This window comes from Antechinus flavipes, chromosome 2, assembly GCF_016432865.1.
Source record: "Antechinus flavipes isolate AdamAnt ecotype Samford, QLD, Australia chromosome 2, AdamAnt_v2, whole genome shotgun sequence".
NCBI lineage: Eukaryota > Metazoa > Chordata > Mammalia > Dasyuromorphia > Dasyuridae > Antechinus > Antechinus flavipes.
The window spans coordinates 157,934,161-157,956,515 of NC_067399.1; the positions used below are offsets into that span (position 1 = coordinate 157,934,161).

At 35.1% G+C, this 22,355-nt stretch overlaps 1 protein-coding gene and 1 pseudogene across 1 annotated transcript in view; both read right to left on the bottom strand.

Moving 5' to 3' along the window:
* CFAP61 (cilia and flagella associated protein 61) overlaps positions 1–22,355 on the bottom strand; it is a 344,569-nt gene that overhangs the window by 48,351 nt on the left and 273,863 nt on the right. The gene's annotated exons all lie outside the window — the stretch shown is intronic.
* The window catches only part of LOC127552272 (pleckstrin homology domain-containing family A member 3-like), a 36,444-nt pseudogene continuing 15,266 nt past the window's right edge, over positions 1,178–22,355 (bottom strand).

A 22,355-nucleotide genomic window follows, 5' to 3' on the forward strand; every position in this document is an offset into this window, starting at 1 on the left:
TAAGAAAAAATAAAATAGAAACATTCCTTTTTACACACACACACACACACACACACACACACACACACACACACAATTTCATTTGTTTTACAATGAACAAATCCATTACAACAATAACCTCTTTTTCTGGTACAATTCAATTAGCAACATGTACACATCTTTAATTTTGTTGGCTACAAATCAGAATGCTTTCCTCTCTTTTTGATGTGGCAGAAGGTATTAAAAATGAAAATTAAATATTATATATCAATAGGTTAGTATCAACAATTTAGAAGCACCATTTCCACATCTGAAGGACAACAGTCTAGTTTTATTTTTAAAAATTCTTGATATGTTATGTCACATGGGCTAAAGATATATTAAGATTTTATTCCTTTTTTCTTCAAGGAAGACAATGCGATCACTATCCATCACTGCAGTAACATATTTTAACATGGATAAGTGACCAATTAGTCCTTGGCACATCATATATTTTACACCTCTGTCAGAATGAAACCTGTGCAAAAGGTTCCATTTTATAAGCAACAATACATACTGATGATGCCTCAGTCTTTCATACTTTTGAAAAAAATCTACATTTATACTCATAAATGCTTAATAAACCAATATTTAGTTCAAAGAAAGAGATGTACATTGATATGAAATTATTAGGAAAATACTCTCAGAAATAAACTATAGTTAAATTATATATGTGTATATAAATACATAATATATATTATATGTGCATGCTACAAATTTATATTGAACTAAATATAAAATACACTTCAAAGGTTTTTTATTGTTGTTAGGTTTTTAAAAACATTATTCTATAAAGTACAGAGAAATTCTTCTAAGTTAAGGAAGAAAAAACTACTTCCTATAACAATATAATTACAGCTGCTTTTAAAAAGTAATTTAAAATTTAAATGGAAAATAGAAAAAATAAAATAGGAAAGAAACATGTGAACTTTGCTGCGTACTTTTTATTTTATTCTTTTTTTCCCCTTTCTTCCCCCCCTCCCCACTTTCCTCAATAGGTACAATTAAGGCTAGAGTTAAGTCTATATTTATGTTTACACACATACATATATATATAGACATAAATATATATATATATAGTGTGTGTGTCTGTGTGTGTCTGTGTGTATACATATACATATATATAATACACACATATATGTATACACACACACACACACACACACACACTTACCCACATATATGCATTATCTCTAGTTTCCCTTCTCTGCTTACCAGTCTTCTACTGACTAACTTACTTGCTTTGCTATTACTTAATTTCTCTTTCTCAAGAATCCTTCCCTCTTTATTATTTTCCCATTAATTTATATACCTTTATCTCATTCTCATTACTTTAAAATTCCTCTTATATCCTACCTTATCTTATCCTCCCTTCCTTCCTCCCTTCCTCCCTCCCTTTCTTCCCTTCCTTCCTTCCTTCCTGCCTTCCTGCCTTCCTTCCTGCCTTCCTTCTTTCCTTGCTTCCTGCCTTCCCTAAGGCAACTGAGATTAAGTGACTTGCTAAGAAGTGTTCAGTGTCTGAGGTCAAATTTGAATTCAGGTCCTCCTGACTTCAGGGCTGGTGCTTTATCCACTGTGCCACCTAGCTGCCCCCCTCTTATTTCTTTACTGATTTTGGAGGGTGCTACATCCTACTTGATTGATTTTATATGTATGTGTGTTTCTGTGACAGTATGTATGTAATGTTCCCTCTTTAACCATTCTTAATGTGACTAAGAAAGATTTCATAACTACCAGCCCTCCTCCCACATTTAATTCCTTTTTATCAGTTCTTGCACCTCATACCTCATTCATATAACAATTATTGTTTTTAGTTTTTCTTAAGTTTTTGGTTTTACTTTTTAGAAATACATCATATTCAACCCTACCCCAATCTTTCATTTGGACTACCCAATTACTAATGTCAGTCTTAGAGATATGGTTTACATTTCCACATATAAAACATAAACAGTTTGTCCTTATCAAGTGTCTGGAAATTAACCTTTGATGTTGGCTCTTCCATGTTATATTTTCTATTGAATTCAGGTTTGTTTGCAATAAAATCCTGAAAGCTTGACCTTTCATTGAATTTCAATTTTTTTCCATTCAATATTAGCCTTAATTTTGCTGGTTTACTATTTTAGGCTGAGACCCTAGTTCTTGATAAAGTATTTCAGGACCTGAAGTCTTTTATTGTAACTGGTGATAAGTCTTGTGTGACTCTATTGTGGTCCTAGCACATTTGAATTATTTGTTGTTGCCTGTAAATTTTTCTCTTTGATCTGGGGGCTTTGAAATTTAGCAGTGATGTTCCTGTATGTTTTCACTGTAGGATTTCTTTCAGGTGGTGATTAGTGAACTTTTTATTCTATTTCTACTTTCCCTTCTTTCAGTTTAGGACAATTTTCTTTAATTGTTTCTTATATTATTGTATCTAGGTCCTTTTTTTGGTCATAGTTTTCAAGTAGACCAATTATTCTTATGTTATCTCTTCTTGATCTATTCTTCAAATCTGTTGTTTTTCTTATGTCTCACATTCTCTCCTATTTTATCCTTCTTTCTATTTTGTTTTATTATTTCTTGATCTTTTATAACTTCACTGGTTTCCCCTTGCCCACTTCTAATTTTCAGAGTCCTTTTCTTCTTAATAAATTAGGATATCCTTTTCTGGTTGCTTGACTTCTTCATAAAATTGTGTTTCTTGTTCTTTTTTTAGCTTTTCCTCAATCTTCTCATCTGATTTTAAAAATCTTTTTCGGATTCTTCTATAAATTCTTTTGGGACAGGTAACCAATTAAGGTTACTCTTTGGGGTAGGAGAAGCTTTTTTTTACTTTGATATCCTCCTCTGAAGATGAACCCCAGCCTTCCCTATTCGCATGGTATTTTCTTTGGTTAGGTTATTTCTCCTTTGCCTTCTCTTAAAAAAATAAATTTCTTAATTTAATAACCACTAATCCTGGGATTGGGGGATAGGGATGGTGCTTCTGGCTTTAGGTCTTTTTCTTCACTTCTCCCCTCTAGCCTGGAACCCCAAACCAAGAACATCATCCTCCTGTAAGTACCTGCAACCAGCAGCCTCTCTTCCCCACTGCTTTGTACTCACTCAGTATGTGCTGGTTCTTTCTTACCCAGGCCAGTGTCTCAGCAGCGCAGCTGGGCCTGGAAGACTTTATCATATGAGGTTCTCTCAGTCTTCCCAGACTCAAACCCATGATTCCACACTGTTGGAGAAGTAAAAGTTCCTGTAATTGGTGCTGAGGCTACCTCTGATCTAGCATGGCCCAAGGCTCTCTGCTGCTGTTTCATTGGAACAAGTCTGGAGATGTTTACACTTAACACTAGTTAAACCTGTCTCCTGGTGTCTTTCTTCTGGGCTTCTCTGACGGTCCCAGGACTCATGAGGACTCTTGTTCTGCCCCAAGTCTTATTTTTCATGGGTCTATGTTTGCCCTGAGACACAATTTTGTTTGGTTTATGAGGGAAATCTGGAGAGCTTGGAATTTTCTTACCTACTCAGCCATCTTTTCAGAAGCCTCTCCCATTACAACTTTTGCATAGCAATATTTAGAAAAAAGTTGGACACTTCATTTTCCTCAAGAATAGAAGGGTGGAAGAGTATCTTGCAGTTAGGCTTTTTTGGGGGGACATGATTCTGTCCTTTTGAGGAATGGTTGCTTAACAAGTCTATATGTCTAGTCTTCAAGGAGACAATCACAGTAGTTTGCATTTGAGTAAATTCTTTTGGCAATTGGGATATAGATTAGGTAAAGGCCTTGATTCTTTTATGGTGTGACTACCCCTCTCTGAGCTGTAAGAATCAGTGTGGCTGATAGAAAGTTTCAGCATTTGAACAGGTGAAGGAAATACAGGAGAAACAAAAGGATCTGGTTTAGCCTTAGTATTTGCCATTTTCACCCAATCTTCCAGTGTGGTGCTGAATGTGTTACATGTGGCACTAATCATATTCTCTTTGCTGGGGAATTAACGACTGCCGTCATGATGGACCATTTCTGCATGGTGTGAACTTGCTGTCACAGTACGGTGGAAGTTCTGAGTTTGGGTCTTCAGATTCATTGGTTTTCTTTCTTTCTTTTTCCTTTTTTGCTCCAGTGGCAATCAGACAAGCTTTTGCACAGCCCAAACCGAGGAGCCGCCTCTGCCTCTCGCAGCATTCACAGCTTTCCCTGGAATGATGAGTTACATTTTTGCATTGTCTCTCCGGGACTTTAATTTCACTTACTGCCATCTTCAAGCTTCCGTTGCTCCCTTTGCACACATCATCCTGTGAATCATAATAGGATAATATCCCATTATCTAAAACATACCGGCGAGCTTGCCAACCTGTGAGAGAATTGATCCACTTGTACAGCACCCCCCTGTATCCTTCAGAGACAGGTGGCCTGCATCCTCCTCAAGGGCCCGTGGGCTGGACCTCCTCTTCTCCAGGCGCTGCTGCTCCTGTTCCAAGGCTTGGGCTGCAATCAGTCAGCGTCTCTGAAGGGGGCTCCCCACGCAGGGAAGCTCTGCGCTGCCAGGGCCTTCACAGCAGCCGCTGGGCTGCAGTGGGGCAAGGGCCTCCCCACCTGGGAGCCAGCGGGAGGCTGAGCTTGTGCGGGGCTACCCTGGCCCTTCCGGCTCTCCTGCCTGCCACTCCCTCTGTCCTTCCTTCCAAAGATTCTTTTTAAAGTAAAGATAGGGAGGTGGTAGGTGAGACCTTCTCTACTGAAAACTGCTCAGTTTTACTGGAACATAGTGAGTGAAGAGGTGAGATAAAAAAGTAATATTCAAAAAGCAGGTGGTGGTTATTTCAAAGAAAACTTTTAATGCCGTACCAGGAAGATTATATTTTATCTTAGCCCAATGGATATGTTTATGATCAGATCTGTATTTTAGAATTTTCACTTTGGTCTGTCAGGCGAATCCAAGAGAAACGAGAATAGAGTCGGGGACATGGATGGGGAAGCTATTGCAGCAGTGCTGAGAAGAGGTGATAGAGTCCTGAACTAGGGCAGAGAGTGGTGAGGAGATGGAGGAGAAATGTGGTGGAGAAAGAAGCACTGGGTCTGTCAGCTGTTTGGGAGTGGAGGATGACTCAGAGTGTGAGTCCAAATGACTGGAAAGATTGTGGCACCAATGAGAGGAAGCGAAGCAGTGTTATCAGAGTATACTTCAGACCACTTGGACAGAGGTTTGAAATGGGTCTTGGGGCATGGTATAGTCTTTTAAAAATTTTTTTACATACTTTTTTCCTTTTTTAATTTCAATTAAATTTTATTTTTTTTTCAATCAACAAAAACCTGCCTTTTTTTCCTTCCTATATCACTCACTGAGAAACAAACAAACAAGAACCACCTTACAAACCTAGTCAAACTAAAGATGTACTTCATTGTCCAGGGAATAGATGTGAAACTTTAATTATTTCTCTATGTGTTAGAACTTGATCTAAAACCAAATGCAAAATAGCTAATAATTTCTTCAGTCACCTAAATGTTATGATCATTTCATCTTTCAACAAGGAGAGGTGAGTTGTTATTCTGTACCTGTCATAAACTAGTAGGAATTGATTGCTGAAGTAGAAATGGTGGAAAGCTTGATGGGGGTGAGGTAGAGAAGAGTGAAACTACTACATTTTAGAATTTGTGATAGAAAAAGAAGAAAGGCAGGCAAATTCTCATGGTGTGCCTTAGATTTTGGCAACATAGATTTTAAAGGGTTCAGAGAAATGCTGGTAGGATCCCATGGACCTACGGGAGTACAGGAGAGATGGGAAACTTTCAAGGATGAAATTCTGAGAACACCAAAAGAAACAATTTCAATAAGGAGTTTAAAAAAGCATTGTTTTAAGAGAATATAGAAAACTTATAAGCAAATTTAAATTTTAAAGAACAGAAAATGAAGGATATAAAATCATAGCTTAGATATTTTTAAATAGTGTAGGAAATAAAGCTCAAGCTGAGTGTACTGCAGAAAGGCAACAAAAAGGATTCTGGATTTTTAAAAAAGCAGTATTGAAGTAAAGAGGCTCTAAAGATGAGAAAGAATCTTTATTTGGAATGATTGGTATATTGACATGGAGAATATAGAACTGCTCAGCTCTTATTTAGTTTCTGTTTTTTATCCAAAGAAAATCATTGGACTGGAAAAGCAGAATTGAAATGTGCAAGAAAGATGAATGTTTTGCTGCCTTTGATAAATCTTAATTCATCAGATTGGACAAATTCTATGCCAAAGATGGGGAGCGGAAATCTTGTGGTTATAAGTATTAAGCTATTGTTGGTGACTTTTGAAGGATTATGGAAATTAGAAAGGGTTTTATAGAATTGGAGAAAGACAAATGTTCCAATTTTCAAAAAAGGGGACAAAATGGATTTTGTTAACTTTGGGACAATGACACTGACTCTAATTACTAGCAAACATTCAAAAATATATGAAAGAGATAGTAAATGAACACTAAGAAAAGGAAACAGTAATCATATGAATAAAGAATAGATTAGAGCAGACCAATTTGGAAACTCTTCAGATATATGAAGATAGCCACCATATTCCCCTTGAGTCTTTTTTTTTCCTCACAGGTTAAGCATGCCCTCTTCTGCAATTGATCCTCCTATGCCAGAGACTTAAGGCCCTTCATCATATTTGCTGCTCTCTTTAGGACACTCTCTAGTTTATCAATGTGCTAATTAAGCTATGTTGTCCAGAAATAAACATAATACTCAAGATGAGGTGTGATGAGGGCAGATCAGCTTGGGACTATCACCTTTCGAGTTCTGGAAGCTATGATGCTTTTATAATGACAACTAAGACTGTACTTAGTGCTAAATCACAAATTAGGTTTGAAACCTACTAAAACCTCCAGAATTTTCCAGAATTTCTTAATATATGTGTTTCTCCCATTTCCTACTTGTAATGTTGAGTTCTTCTACCAAAGTAGAAAATTTTACCTTTATACCATCTGAATTTCATTCTAACTTGTCAAGATCCTTTTGTATGTTACATCCACTGTGTTAGCTATTTCTTATTTTTGTGTCAATAGAAAACTTAATAAGTATTTTTCTATATCTTTATTTAAGTTATTCATAAAAATGTTAAACAACCCAGGGAAAGCATGGATTGACTAGAAATTTCCTGCCATGTTACTGAACCATTAACAATTATACCTTGGCTATCTAATTATTATATCTGGCTATCTAATTAATTTTTAATCCATTTAATTTCCTTCAGGTCTTCCATAATCCCACAAGGTTTCTTTGCCTACCAAAAGGAATGGAGAATCCTAAGCTTCCTAGGCTATCCATTCCACTACATTTTAGGCCTCTCATTACTCCACAAGATTGTCTGTCCTACTTGGGAAAGAAAGCAGAATCCTAGATTCTCTTTTTTCAGCCGTTCCATCATTCCATTCCAGTCATTCCAATATGTTCCAGATCTCCTACAAGAACATAAAGTTGTTTTACCCTACCCCCTTTCACTACCCCCTGATATATCTGAACCATACCATTTCCACCCCACTTCAGTTACATAAAGAGATGGTCATTCTCTTGAGCTTGTCTTGATCTTTTTTCACTTTCATATTAATGAATTCTGAAATTCCTTTTTTTGGTCTTAATTATTACTCCATATTTTATTCCACTCTATGACCCTAAACACTATGCTTAATCTTGACTTTTACCTCCAATCCTTCCAACCCTTAGATCTTTCCTAAGTCATTATCCCTGAACTGACTACTCTCTTCTCTTTCCCATACTGATCTCTTGGTAAACCAGTTTAACTTTATTCTATCTTGTCCAAAAACTTACTCTACTTCAGCCCTGGATTACTTCTATCATCCACTGATTTTACTTTTACTCAAGTGCAATTGAGTGATGCTGTAAAAATTCCTGAAGCTCTATTGACCGAATCAATATAAATTTATATTACATTATCTCAAGTGGACCCTCATGCTGACAAGACAATCCTTTTACACATTCTGCTGTTTTTGTTACAAATACTTGAAAGTCTTTCAGCTCATTACATATCCACTTTTTTCATTTAGTATTATACTTAATTTGCTGGGTAAGTTACCTTTGGTCATAATTCAAGTTCTTTTGCTCTACTAAATAGAGTATTTCAAGACCTACAGTTTTTCAACATAGTAATTGCTAGGGTTTAGCAATTTTTAAAATCTTTATGATAGCTCCATGACAGTTTTCTTTCTTGTTACTATCAAAAATCTTTCCTTAATTTTAGAGGTTTTAAACATAGTTATAATATTCCTGTAAGTTTTCCTCTTGGGATTTCTTTCAGAAGATGATTGGTAGATTTTTTCTATTTCTGCTTTGCCTTCTTGTTCTAAAACATCAAGACAATTTTCCTTGATAATTTTTTATAATCTTGTGTTAAGATTCCTTTTTTTATTGTATTTTTTACTATTCTTAAATTATTTCTCCTTAGTCTGTTTTCCAGATCGTTGTTTTTCTGATGGGATATTTCATATTTTCTTTTTTTTTCATTCTTTTGACAGTTTTGTTATTTCTTGATGTCTTAAAATGTCTTTAGCTTCCACTTGTCCAATTTTAGTTTTCAAGGAATTATTTTCTTCCTCAATTTTTTATTCTCCATTTATTTCAAACTTGATTGATTTTCTTTACATAATTTTATTGATTTTCTTGGATTGTTCTTTTTTCCCTCTTTCCTATTTGATTTTTAAAGTCTTAAAAAGTTCTTCTAAGAATTTTTTGTACTTGGGACCATTTGACATTTCTCATTGAAAAATGATTAGCTTTTTAAAGCTCAATTATCTTCCTCTGAATATAAACTTGAATCTTCTCCATCCCCATATAACTATTTATGGTTGGGTTCTTTCTCAATTTAATTTATTTTTTAGTTTTATTTTGTTTTTAGCATCAGTTAGCATAATCAAGTTCTAGTCCCAAGGAAGGGGAAAAATGCCTCCAGTGTCATGTCCTTCTACTGTTAAATTCTGAAGTCTGTCCTATGGCCCAACCATGGGCTCTCCTTTCTACTACTAAGCCATAACCAGGCCCCCAGCCGACGTTGTCCTGCAAATGATCTTGTTGCCTGTAGTCTCTCAGCTGGCTGCACACTATAGCGGTCTACTCTGCTCTAAAATCAGGGAGTCTGCTTTCCTGCAAATGCCCCCATCCAGCGGGGGTCCCTGCTTCTTTACTACTGCACTCATTAGGTGTGTACTAGCTCCTTCTCATCCCACAAGCCACAGCCAGGGATGAGTCTGGTCAGCACAGCTGTGCTTGGCATCCCTTGACAATGGAAGGTCCTTCAGTCTTTTCCTACTTAGCATTTAAATCCCAAACACTGTCTACAGTAAGAAAAGTTTCTAAGGCTGAGGCTGCTTCTCGACCCGGCTGCCCCCAGAGCTTGTTGTTTGTTGATTCTGAAGAGTTGGCTTAAAGCTGTTTGTACTTGGGCATAACTGGTGCCTGGAGATCAAGTTTTTCCTGGGATGCTATTAAAACTGTCTTAGGAGAACTACTGTTTTATCCTGACTTTTTCCCTCTGCTCTGTGTTCCCTCTGAGGTGATATTCTGTCTTTTTTAGGGGGAGGGGTAAATATTTGGAAAGCCAAAAATTTTCTGGTCCAATGTGCCATCTTCCCAGAATCCTCCCCCAAATTACACAAGTTATGAAAATATTGTAACGATAAACAATTTTCAAAGATAAACAATTTTCAAAGACTTAGGAACTCTTCACTAATAGCCACCCACAACTCCAGGAGGCTAATGAAACATGCTATCCACTACTAGTTGAGAGGTAATGAAACCAGGATACAATTTGATGCATATCTTACTAATTTGGACCTGTTCAATGCAGGGATTTGTTTTGCTCCCCTCTACATGTCTGTATTGAGTTTAATTTTTCTTGTTTTCACAATGTGGGAGTGAGTGGAAAGAGAGGGGTCACAGTAAGGAAAAAATAGATAAGAGAGAATGCAGACCTCAAAATAAAAATTAAAAAATAATGATTTTAAAAGGCTTTAAAAAGAATTACCAATGAGCTTTTAAATTATCAAATATAATGTTCCCTTTTCTCAATTCTCATTCTTTTGACACATATGCCCCCACTTAATTTTCAATTCACATTTAAGTATTTTCTATGTCCCAAGCACTATGTTGCACTCTAGGAATATAAATAAGAAAAAGAATGACAATCTTTGTCCTCAAGGAATATATAATCTAATAGGAGAAGACAACATACAAAAAGATCTGGAAAGGTGTGTAAGGTATGGTGGCAGCTTGTTCCATGGAGTTGAAACCAAACAAAACTGTCTTTGATATTATTGAATACCTTTTTTATGACTATAAATAACTTGATTACTTCATCTGAAAACTCTTCATGTATTTTGATCATTTATCAATTGGGGAATAGCTCTTTATATATACAAATTTGACTCAATTCCTTATACAGGTCTTCATCAGGGAAAGTTGCTTCAAAATTCTTTTCACGATTATTATTGCTAACTGTATATCCCCTGTTTATTCTATTCTCTTTCCTTTTATCCTGTCCCTCCTCAAAAATAATTTTCTATTTCCTCCCCTAATATACATTCCCTCTTACTTTCCTTCAGGATAAGATAGATTTCTATACCTATATTGACGGAATATGTCATTTCCTCTTTGAGCCAATTTTAATGAGAGTAAGATCCACTAACTTTCCCTCCTCTCTTCTTCCCCTTCCCTCATGTAAAATCTTTTCCATGCCTGTTTTTGGCAGATAACTTGTACCAGACCACCTCTCCCTCTCTTTATCCCAGCACATTCCTCTCTTACTCATTAGTTTTATTTTTTTAAAGATATTACCTCTTCACCTGGAAATTGGGTAGATGCCCATCAGTTGGGGAATGGCTGAATAAGTTTTGGTATATGAATGTAATAGGATATTATTTTTCTATAGGAAATAATTAGCAGGCTAATTTCAGAAAAGCCTGTAAAGAATTGCATGAATTGAGGGTAAGTGAAATGAGTAGAATCAAGAGAACATTGTTCACAGTCAAAAAAAAAAAAAAAAAAAAGATTATGTGATGATCAACTGTGATGGATTTGGTTATCAACAATGAAGTGATTCAAGGCAATTCCAATAAACTTGTGATGAAAAGAATCATCTGCATCCAGAGAGAGAAAACTATGGAGACTGAATGTGGATCAAAACAAAGTATTTTCACTTTCTTTTTTTGTTGGTGTTATTTGTTTACTTGGTTTTTCTCATGCTTTTTTTTTCTTTCACCTTTTTTTGATTTTTTGTGTGCAGCATAATGAATATGGAAATATGTTGAGAAGAATTGCATATGTTTAACCTATGTTGTATTGCTTGTTATCTATGAGAAGGGATGGGTAGGAGGGAGGGAGAAAAATTTGGAAAACAAGGTTTTGCAAAGTTTTTTTTTTGAAAACTTTCTTTATATGTATTTATAAAAATAAAAGGCTATAAAAAACAAAACAGATACTATCCCTTCATATTCAACTCATAACTGTGTTCTCTGTCTATATATATTTTTTCTCGTTAAGATTACACTCAATTTTGCTGGGTAGGTGATTATTGGTTGTAATTCTAGCTCCTTATTCTCCAGAATACAATATTCCAAGCACTCTGATCCTTTAATGTAGAAGCCGCTAAATCTTGTATTATCCTAAATGTGGTTCCACTATACTTGAATTATTTCTTTCTGGATTCTTGCAATATTTTTTCCTTGACTTGAGAGTTCCAGAATTTGGTTATAATATTCCTGGGAATTTTCATCTTGGAATCTCTTTCAAGAGGTGATTGGTGGATTCTTTCAGTTTATATTTTATACCCTGGTTCTAGAATATCAGAACTTTTCTTCAAAATTTCTTGAAAGATGATATCTAGGCTCTTCTTTTTATCATGGCTTTCAGGTAGTCCAATAATTTTGAAACTATCTCAGTTATTTTTCCAATGAGATATTTCACACTGATTTATATATTTTTTTTCATTTTTCTTGCTTTTGTTTCTTGATTTCACTTAAATTAGGTTCATTTGCTCAATTGTAATTTTTAAGGAATTATTTTTTTCAGTGAGCTTTTCCATTTGTCCATTTTTGCTTTTTAAGGAATTTTTATCTTAATTGGCTTTTTCTACATTTTTTTGCATCACTCTCATTAATTTCTTATGAGGTCTTACATGGCCTGTGCCCAATTCTTATTTTTCTTTGAGGCTTTGCATATAGGAGCTTTGACTTTGTTATGTTCTTCTGAGTGTATATTTTGATCTTCCTTGTCATCATAGTAACTTTCTATGGTCAGAATATTTTTCTGTTCTTTGCTCATTTCCCTAGCCTTTTATTTGACTTTTAACTCTTTGTTAAAATAAGGCTCTATTTCCAGGGTAGAAGCAGTGTCCCAAGCTTCACCAATTTTGTGTAGCTATTTTCAGAGATTCTTTTAGGGACCTAAAGTTCTTCCAAGTTTTCAGTTCTTCCAAGATAATATGGTGCAAGAGAGTACTTCCTTCTTATTCTTTCTTCTCTGTTTTTAGATCACTGCTCTCTACTGATTCTCCTCCTACCTTTCTGAAAACTTATTCTCAGTCTTCTTTGATAAATATTAATCCAGGTCACATCTGTTAAACTATGCTGGTCTCCTATGGCTCTGTCTTCTAGGCCCTCTTCTTTTCTCCACCTATACTATCATGATTGGTGATCTTACTAGCTCTCATGGATTCAATGATCATCTCTGTGAATATGATTCTTGGATCTATTTTTTCAGCCCTATGTTTCTCCTGACTCCCAGCTTCTCATTTCCAACTGCATATTATGCCTCTTGAACTGGGAATCATATAGAAATCTTAATTTCAGTAGATCCAAAGCTGAATTCATCCTGTTTCCACCCAAATCCTTCTCTAAACTTCCCTTCTACTATTATAGCAACTACCTCCTCCCAATCACATATGTCTTAAATTTTACACTAGAGCCTTACTCTCTCATCTTTCCCATATCCTATCTCTTGTCAATGCCTGCTAACAACATCATAATATTATCATATATACTCCTTTTTTTCTCAAATATTGTCACCACTCCACTGAAATCTCTCTTCACCTTACCTGGACTATTGCAGTGGTTTGCTGGATATAGACTTTACTTCAAGTGTCTTCTCATTCTAGATTATCCTCCAGTTAGCTGTGAAACTGATTTTCCTAAAGAGTAGTACTATTATATATAAGATCAAATACAAAATCCTCTGAGTTTTAGGGCCCTTTATAATGTGTTCCTTTTTTACCTTTCCAAATTTCATATACCTCACTTCTCACTATATGCTCTACATTCCAGTGATATAGGCAGTCTGTTTTCATAGATAATCACTTTATCTACTGACTTCATTCATTTTCATTGGCTGTAATTCATTCCTGTAATGCTCTCCCTCCTCATCTACATATCTGAGTTTCTCTTCCTTCAAGTTCCATCTAATATCCCAACTTTTTGCAACTAGCTTTTCCTTACACTTCTTCATTCTAGTGCTTTACTTCTGAAATTATCTCCAATTTCCCTTGACTATATCTTGCTTCTTTGTAATTGTTTGTATGTTATTTCCATGATTTAGTTGTTAGGATTTGGTTGTGGGATTTTTTGCCTTTTATTATATCCCCAATGCTTAGCACAGTTCTAAGCAGATAATAGGAGCTTAATACATACAGATTGATTTTATTTATTGTGTAATCTACATTTCTCCACTTTCTCTTCGAGATGGATGATTAATAGTACCCCTATTTTATTCCAATTAGCATTAATCTGTTTGATATGCTTCTACAGGGATAGTGATTATAAGTTCTGTATATTGGACCCCAGAGCAGTGAATTACAGTTTGTAATCTCACTTATCTGATCATAGGAAGCTAACTAAAGGACCTCCATGCTTGTTATGGTGACCAAACACAGCATGATGGAGGTTACTCAATTACATGGAAAGTCCTCCAGCTATTTTTGTCGCACCTCCATCACTTATTATCCCTCTAATGCTTAACATGAAATGACCAAGAACATTTGACCAACAAGTGGTTCTGATTGCCAGTCTATGGCCTGCTTTTGTGCCAGCCCATGGGTGTCTTCATCAGGACCTTCTGGAAAGTCAAGAAAGGCCTGTCAAAGTCTGCTGGTTAGCCCATTTGTCAATCAATGGGTTCTGCATTTTGGGTTGACCCTTTAGAAAGTCAAAGGCAAGGTCTATCAAATAATGAAATTCTGTATCTTTGGTCTGCTTTACCTGTGTTGTCTGAATATTAAGCACTATAAAACTAAGGCCCTGGAGGAAGAGGGTGTCTCAGATCATGAAAAAGATCTGAGGTCCACTTCCTTAGAGGGGGGCATGAACACTATAATAAAGGGTCATTGGTTCAGATCTCTACATCCATTTCTTTTATTGTAGGCTAAATAATTTTCAATCCCACATCTTCAAAAATAGTTTGTCAAAAGTGTTGCTAAAACTTAAATAATCTGTATTCACAGTATTCATCTCATCTACTAGTTCAGTTAGGTTAATCAATCTTGTCCTTTTCTTGATGAAGTCTTAATGGCTTTTTATAATCACTGATTCTCTCTCTAGATGTTCATCAACATCATTTGTTAATGATCGTTGTTAATGTTAATCCTTTAACGATCTATTTTGTAATTTTACAGATGTATGAGAGGGTTAGATTGAATGACTATTAAGATCTTTTCTAGCTCTAAAACTCTATGAATTTATCACTGACAGAAGTAGTAGTGGAGACTCCTAATGATCTTAATAGAATTAAGGAATTTTTAATAATATAACATACCATGCTACAACTTTTAAAATTGGTATGAATCCAAGTTTTAAAAAAGTCCAACCATTCTGACAAATATCAGCAGGAAGTAGGGGATATGAATGATAAAACAGAGTGGGAAGCAGTTCTGAAATTGATTTTGAAGAATAATGTTCTGTAATATTAAAGTTTATTCTTATTACATAAGTGAGTATGCTTTAAAAACTTTAACCTTTAGTTTACTTTTAATTTTATGAGTAATTGTCATAACATATGCTGTCTAACATTTCAAATTGGCTAATAACTATCTTCTCCTTCATCATAGAAAATATGTCAATTCCCAAAAGAAATCTTAGGGATTGATTATTTTAATGAAGAATGACCTAGCCCTTTTTATTAGATCACTTTGTGAATTTGAGTGGTGAAACTCACTGAATCATTACAAGTCTATACTCTTACTATGATTTAGTAGATAAATCATAGGGAGATGTCTGAGATATCTAGAGATTAAGTGACTTTTCTGAAGGTCACCCAGGTCTTTCTGGCTTCAAGCCCAGAATTTTATCAATTTCACTAAATTGCCTCTATAATCATATAAATAAAATGAGTAAGAATGGGTTTTTATTTTATAGTATTTCTAATGTTTTTTAGGATCTAGCTATTTTATTTTCTAGTATCTAGTATTTCTAGTAGTATTTTCTTGTATTTTAAGCTTTTTTCACATATACATACTAAATATATATATGTATATATACATATGTATGTGTGTATATACATATATATTATGAATTTGTTGATGTACATATATATATATATATATATATCCACAATTTAGATCCAGATAATCTCCTTCTGTCTCTTCCTCCCTCCCTTCTTCCTTTCTTCCATTTCTTTGTGTTATATTGAACATACTTTGTACTTATTTACAAATGGGCATTTTGTATTCTTACAGAATATAAGCTCACAGAACCTAGGAACGTTTCATTTTTGCCTTTGGATTCCCATTGCACTTAGTTGAACTTATTTGAAAATCTGGTCTGATGGTAAAAGAGGTCAGTGAAGTGTCAATAAAGAATCTTGTCAAGTGGATTATGTCCGATAATCTGACTAAATTTCTTTTATAAGCTTGGAGAGAAATAATAATTTAATAGTAATTTAATATGTAACAGATTTTGATTCTATCAAATCATTTGACAAAGAATCCCTTAAAATGTTAATAAGTGAAATCAAAAGGGCTAAGATATAGGGATAATATGAAAGATAGTTTATTAACCTGTCATTTAAGGACATTAATAAATACATTTTGTGAGGGTCCAGAAAAAAATGCAATAAAACTGCTACAAAAGGAAATATCAAAGAATGAAAAACTTGAATTTTAATAGAATGGGTTATGTTGTAGAAATGGAAACTGTACAATTTCAAATTCATACAAAAAAAGCAAGAAGTTATGAGTTAACAGCAATATTTCCAGGAATTTTGATGCCAGAAAATGGATAACTCAACGAGGAATTTCAGGGACAATTTATTGCTGAAAACTGTCAGAGTAATTGATCTGATAGAAACAGAAAAACATGTTAGCCATGATTAAATGACTCTAATTAGAAATAATAAGTTAATTAAGAGACAATGTATAATTTGAACTGATCAGGCTTTGTGGCAGTGAGGAAGACTGACACAATTCTAGGATATTTCTATAAAGAAAGGGTTGTATGGGTTAAAACAACCTTCAGAATCCCAGTTCTAATCACATTTAGAATACTATGCACAGCAGCAGTCACTGACCTGCAAAAAACAGAACATTCAGGTATTTTGAGAAAATGTGCAAGAAGATAACAGAGCTTATTTGAGGAGGGCCGGGCCTTATGAGGGCAGGTTTTGAAAGCTAAATGTGTTAAGTCTTGAAGAGAGATGATGAGAGGTGATTTAATCATAGTTTATGAGTATCTGATGGGCTCACACAAAAGATCTAGGGCAAGACCTATTCACACTACCAGGAAAAGGAATAGTCAAAGCCATCAATTAAAGCTAAAGGAGGAGGAGATATTATCAAACTAGACCTTTAAAAAAAAAAATAGGGTCAATGATATGTGTGAGAGTAAGAGAGGATGAGATAGGCTCCAAAAGTGTAAATGAGGCTTCAGTAATGGCAAAACAGGCTTTGGTAAAGTGTTCCAATGAAAAGATCTCTTATCAAGTAATGTTCCTCTCCTTCTCTATTCTTTCTGGTACTAATCATCTGAACAGAAGTCAGGTATTAGCAGTGCTTATATGTTGCTCTGTATGACATTAAAGACATAAAAAATCAACAGGTACAGAAATAAAGCATCAGAAGAAAGAGATATTAGTTTCATGGTTTTATAGGCAATTAATTATTGGAGGAGAAATGAATAAATGACAAACTGTCAAAAATAAACTTGTTTTATTTACTGTTTTTTTTTCCCAATGTGAGCCATTTTTTCTCTCCCGCCCCCTCCCCACTCACACTCTCTCACATCACTGACACTCTTTTCTCCCAAGACCGTAGTCTTACCCAGAGGTGTATTAGCAACTAATGGGTCAAATAAACAAGAGCAGCAAGAATAATCTAACTGCTGCAGAACTCACTGAAAATAAGAGTGGAACCGAAGTCAGTGCTTGGCAGCAGCAAGAAGCAAGCTCCTTCGCGACTTACCATCCTGCAACAGCTGCTAGTTTGTACATCATAATAACCGATTGTTTCTTTATTACTGCTCTTCCTACATATGTCTCTGAATGTATGCCCTCCATCTTCTAAGCAGACAGCCTCAGTCACTGCGTTGCCAAAGTCACCACTTTGCTACAGCCATTAGTGCCATAGCAACATCTGACACTACTCCGGCTGTCATCGCTCCTGTTGGGTCTGCCAGTGCCGTCCCTGTTACTCTTGGGTGCTTGACAGAGAGAGATTAAATTAGGGGAAGAAGAGAGAAATGATCCAGAATGTGTTTTTGAACCTAGAGGTGAACTTTATCTTGAAATCATTCCCAATGCCAAAAAATAAAAAAACAAACAGTGAAAGGATGCTGTTGGGTAACAGCACTTCTCAGAATCTGGTAAGGCGCACCTAGACACTTTAGATGGCAGGCACAAGCAAAGTCCAGATATGAAAAAGAGATCACGGGGCTGCCAAGGTCAGAAAAACAATCACTAGCCACATCCCTGCCAAAGACAGCTAAACAATTTACCCTGCCTGGAGTGAGCCTTGCCAGCTTGTCTGACAATAACTGACACAGAAAGCAGAACTGGGCCAAGAATTAGCATCGGTGTCTGGCAATATTTGTGACTCATGAAAAGAATGTGGCCACAGCTGTGTGCACACACTAAAGCACACACATTAGTAATGGAAATGAGTGATTAAGCCTGACTACCCTGCAAGCTATTCTCACTTCCAAAAGATCAGTGACACGCTTCAGGAATCTAGATACCATCTTCCTATACTCCCCAAACAGCATCCTCCTCAAAAGCCATTACTGAGTATTCTTTAACTTTAGTGCTATTCTGCTTTGTTCTCCTGAACAATGACGATTGGCAAATCAAATCTATTTTATTATTATTTCCTTATTATGTTTTTGATGGGATTCAGACAGAAATAAGTTCAGGACAAGTTGATACCCTACTATTATTACTTTTTAATTAATATTCTAATATTACATAGGAGGATAAAATAACTGCTTTTTGTTATTCAAAAAATTATGAGCAAGTCAGTTCATCCTTTGCAGGCTTGCACTCTAGTGGCAGACAGGACCACAGAGGTGACATTCACTCCATCCTGGTATCACATGATTTTTAACTCTTCTGCTTGATCTCTATTTTTTAAAAAAATTTTTATTAAATGTAACTTGGATATTATGAATATAGTAGCATCTATTCAAAACATCCTTAAATTTTATGGATCAATATTATGTCTAGGCAATTGTGGGAAATGGTTCAGTCTGTGTTAATGCTCCAGTTTCAATATAGTATATTGATTAAATTCCCCAGGATATGTTAAGGTCTATATTTGTAAGCTGGGGATTTGCCATCTAGAAATCCATAGAAAATAGTGGACTTCTGTTGCATAATTTTTAGCCATATCTTGCCAGATATTAGGGGCTAAATTTTTATAACCTTCAATGAAATGTAGTTTTCATTTTTTTTTGTATATTTTAATCATTTATTTAAAGGTATACCTCTCAGTTATATTCAACGTGTTGAATAATGTATGCCTATTATCAATTGTTTGTTCCAAAAATATTTCTGCATATGTTGTATTGACTTGTTTATTATATGGTCTGAGAATATCCATTCCTCTTCCTTCCTATTGGGAAATATAAGCCTTTATCTTTAGAATAATTGGCTCTGTGTTTTGTTAATATTATATGGATTTTTGTGAGGATACTTCCCAAATCTGTTATGATCTATTTGAAAGTTCTGAATGTACATATATTAACACTAGTACTGTTGTTGTTGATGATGATGATGAATGCCACTACCAGTATCATCATCACTGGATGTATTCTTAAAGAAAATAAACTTTTAGGAGGTAGACTCAAGATGGTTAGAGAGAGAGGAAATATTTTTATGTGGTTCTCCCAGCACATCTTCTCCAGAACCTAGAAAATACAACCGATTCTGATTGAAAAAGCCAAGAAAAGGTCACAGTGAGTTATTTTTCCAGCCTTGGACGACTTAGGAAGGTAGAAAGAGAAGTCTGGGGACAATGGGGTAGGACGGACTAATAGCATAGCCTGGTAGTAGTTGCAGTGCTGTTAGGACCAGGATCATTCCAGTGTCCAGGGACATAAAGGACACTGAGACAGAACACTAGGCAGAAATCACTACAGTGTAAAATATATGCAAGTTTTCCTGTCAAGACATACATACATAGGAACCACATGAACATGATTACAAAGCATTCCAAACAAAAATTGAATAATTATAACTTTTGGGATAAGAATTCATTATTTGATAAAAACTGCTGGGATAACTGGAAATTAGTATGGCAGAAATTAGGCAAGGACCCACACTTAACACCATATACCAAGATAAGATCAAAATGGGTCCATGACCTAGGCATAAAGAACGAGATTATAAATAAATTAGAGGAACATAGGATAGTTTATCTCTCAGACTTGTGGAGGAGAAAGAAATTTGTCACCAAAGATGAACTAGGGACCATTACTGAGCACAAAATAGAAAATTTTGATTATATCAAATTAAAAAGCCTTTGTACAAACAGAACGAATGTAAATAAGATTAGAAGGTAAGCAACAAACTGGGAAAACATCTTTACAGTTAAAGGTTCTGATAAAGGCCTCATTTCCAAAATATATAGAGAACTGACCTTAATTTATAAGAAACCAAGCCATTCTCCAATTGATAAATGGTCAAAGAATATGAACAGACATTTTTCAGATGATGAAATTGAAACTATTACCACTCATATGAAAGAGTGTTCCAAATCACTACTGATCAGAGAAATGCAAATTAAGACAACTCTGAGATACCACTACACACCTGTCAGATTGGCTAAGATGACAGGAAAAAATAATGATGAACATTGGAGGGGATGCGGGAAAACTGGGACACTGATGCATTGTTGGTGGAGTTGTGAACAAACCCAACCATTCTGGAGAGCAATCTGGAATTATGCCCAAAAAGTTATCAAACTGTGCATACCCTTTGATCCAGCAGTGTTTCTACTGGGCTTATACCCCAAAGAGATACAAAAAAAGGGAAAGGGACCTGTATGTGCCAAAATGTTTGTGGCAGCCCTGTTTGTAGTGGCTAGAAACTGGAAAATGAATAGATGCCCATCATCAATTGGAGAATGGCTGGGTAAATTGTGGTATATGAATGTTATGGAATATTATTGCTCTATAAGGAATGACCAGCAGGATGAATACAGAGAGGCTTGGAGAGACCTACATGAACTGATGCTAAGTGAAATGAGCAGAACCAGGAGATCATTATACACTTCGACAACGATACTGTATGAGGATGTATTCTGATGAAAGTGGATTTCTTTGACAAAGAGACCTAACTGAGTTTCAATGGATAAATGATGGACAGAAATAGCTACACCCAAAGAAAGAACACTGGGAAACAAATATGAACTATTTGCATTTTTTATTTTCTTCCTGAGTTATTTTTACCTTCTGAATCCAATTCTCCCTGTGCAACAAGAGAACTGTTAGGTTCTGCAAACATATATTGTATCTAGGATATACTGCAACATATCTAACATATATAGAACTGCTTGCCATCTTGGGGAGGGGGTGGAGGGAGGGAGGGGAAAAATTGAAACATAAGCGAGTGCAAGGGATAATGTTGTAAAAAATTACCCTTGCATGGATTCTGTCTATATAAAGTTATTATTAAATAAAATAAAATTCTTAAAAAATTGAATAATTAGAGAAGTATTTATTAATCATGTGTAGGGTCAAGACAATATAAAAATTATATTATCTAAATTAATTTACTTATTCAATCACTGCCACATTGACTGAATATCAAACTACCAAAGAATTACTCTACAGAGCTAGAAAAAAATCATAAAAAATTCATTTGGAAGGAAAAAAGTCAAGGATAAATGGGAAAGAAGGAAGATTTGCAGTATTAAATCTCAAACTATACTACAAAATTGTAACAATCAAAACAACTTAAACCTGGATAAAAATTAGAGAGGTTGGTCAGTGTAACAGATAAGATACAAAATATATAGAAGCAAATGAGTACAGTAACATGGGGTTTGAAAAACTGAAAGATCCCAGCTACTGGGGCAAGAACTCACTATCTGACAAAAACTGGGAATTCTGAAAAGGAGTCTGGCAGAAATTAGGCATACACCAACATCTGATGCCATTTATTAAGCTAAACATGGGTATGTGATTTAGGCATAAAAGGTCATAAGCAAACTGGTAGAGCATTGACAAAACTATCAATCAATTAGGTCTATGGAAAGAGGAAGAGTTAGTGACTAAATAAGAGAGAGACTCAGAGGAGGTAGAATAACTAATTTTGATTATATAAAATTAAAAAGATTTTGCATAAATCAAACCAATTCAGTTAAAATAAGAAGAGAAGCAGGAAATCAGGGGGAAAAGCTCTTTCCAGGAAGTTTCTCTAATCAAGGCCTCAGTTCTAAAATAAAAAGGGAACTGAATTAAATTTCCAAAGACCAGAGTGATCCCCTAATTGATAAATGATCAAAAAATATGAACAGGCAGGTTTCAAGGGAAGTAATCAAAGCTATCAATATACCCTAAATTACTAAAAATTAGAGAAGTACAAGTTAAAACAACTCTGAGTCAACACTTCTTATGAATCAGATTGTCTGAGGTGGCAAAAAAGAAAAATGACAAATGCTGGAGCAGATGTGGAAAAATAGACACACTAATGAACTGTTGGCAAAGCTGTGAATTAATCCAACTATTTTGGAAAACAATTTGTAATGCTGTCTCCAAAAGCTATTAAACTAGTATGTCTTTTGACTTAGTGATTGCCACTACTAAGTCTGTATTCTAAAGAGTTCAAAGCAAAAGGAAAAGGGCTCATATGTGCAGAAATATTTGCAGCATCTCTTTTTGTGGAAAAAATTAGAAATTTATGC